Below are 1,443 nucleotides of genomic sequence, written 5' to 3'. Positions count from 1 at the left end.
TCCCATGACTCGGATGTGGAAGCTTTTATCTTCCCTTTCCCTCTTCTAGAGGATTCTCCGGTCTTAGATGCCATCAATGGTAATGGAAAAACAAAAAGCTTATGCTTTTACCACACCAAACTTAGAATATTGCTCGCCCTCGAGCAAGAGAAGAAAGAATAATAGAAGAAGAAGAAGATATGGAAGAGAGGGAGTTGTGTTTCGGCCAAGAAGGGGAAGAGAGGGTTATGTTGTGTGAAAATGAGGAAGAATGGAGGGCTTTATATAGGGGAGGGAGGGAGGGTTAAGGTTCGGCCATATGGGGTGGTTTTGGGTGGGAAATTGATTTTGAATTTTGAAGGTAGGTAGAGTTAATGAGGTAGGTTTATGGGGAAGAGTGGATGGATGTGAGTGGTGAAGTGGTGATAGGGAAGAGAGATTGAGGTGATTGGTGAAGGGTTTTGGGGAAGAGTGTTTATTGGAAAGGGTGATATAGGATTATTAGGAGGGAAGGTGAGTGGAGGTAGGTGGGGATCCTGTGGGGTCCACAGATGCTGAGAGGATCCTGTGGGGTCTACAGATCCTGAGGTGTCAAGGATTTACATCCCTGCACCAATTAGGCATGTGGAATGCCTTTGCATGCAATTCTAGCGTTTAAACACTGAGTTGATGCTTGTTTTGGGCGTTCAACGCCTAGATGCAGCATGTTTCTGGCGTTGAACGCCAGTTCTACGCTTGTTTCTTGCGTTCAGCGCCAGCTTTCCTCAGTGTGCATTTCTGGCGTCTGAACGCCAGGATGCTGCTTGTTTCTGGCGTTCAATGCCAGATGCTCCTTACTGGCGTTTAAACGCCAGTAAGCTCTTTCTCCAGGGTGTGATTTTTCTTCTGCTGTTTTTGATTCTGTTTTTAATTTTTCTATTTGTTTCGTGACTCCACATGATCATGAACCTAATAAAACATGAAAGAACAATAAGAATGAAAATAAATTAGATAAATAAAAATTGGGTTGCCTCCCAACAAGCGCTTCTTTAATGTCAATAGCTTGACAGTGAGCTCTCATAGAGCCTCACAGATGTTCAGAGCATTGTTGAGACTCCCCAACACCAAACTTAGAGTTTGGATATGAGAGTTCAACACCAAACTTAGAGTTTGGTTGTGGCCTCCCAACACCAAACTTAGAGTTTGACTGCGTCTGAACGCCAGGATGCTGCTTGTTTCTGGCGTTCAATGCCAGATGCTCCTTACTGGCGTTTAAACGCCAGTAAGCTCTTTCTCCAGGGTGTGATTTTTCTTCTGCTGTTTTTGATTCTGTTTTTAATTTTTCTATTTGTTTCGTGACTCCACATGATCATGAACCTAATAAAACATGAAAGAACAATAAGAATGAAAATAAATTAGATAAATAAAAATTGGGTTGCCTCCCAACAAGCGCTTCTTTAATGTCAATAGCTTGACAGTGAGCTC

The sequence above is a fragment of the Arachis ipaensis genome, chromosome B04 (genome assembly GCF_000816755.2).
Source record: "Arachis ipaensis cultivar K30076 chromosome B04, Araip1.1, whole genome shotgun sequence".
Taxonomy (NCBI): domain Eukaryota; kingdom Viridiplantae; phylum Streptophyta; class Magnoliopsida; order Fabales; family Fabaceae; genus Arachis; species Arachis ipaensis.
The sequence above is the reverse complement of the archived record's forward strand: the minus strand, read 5'-3'. Positions refer to the sequence as shown.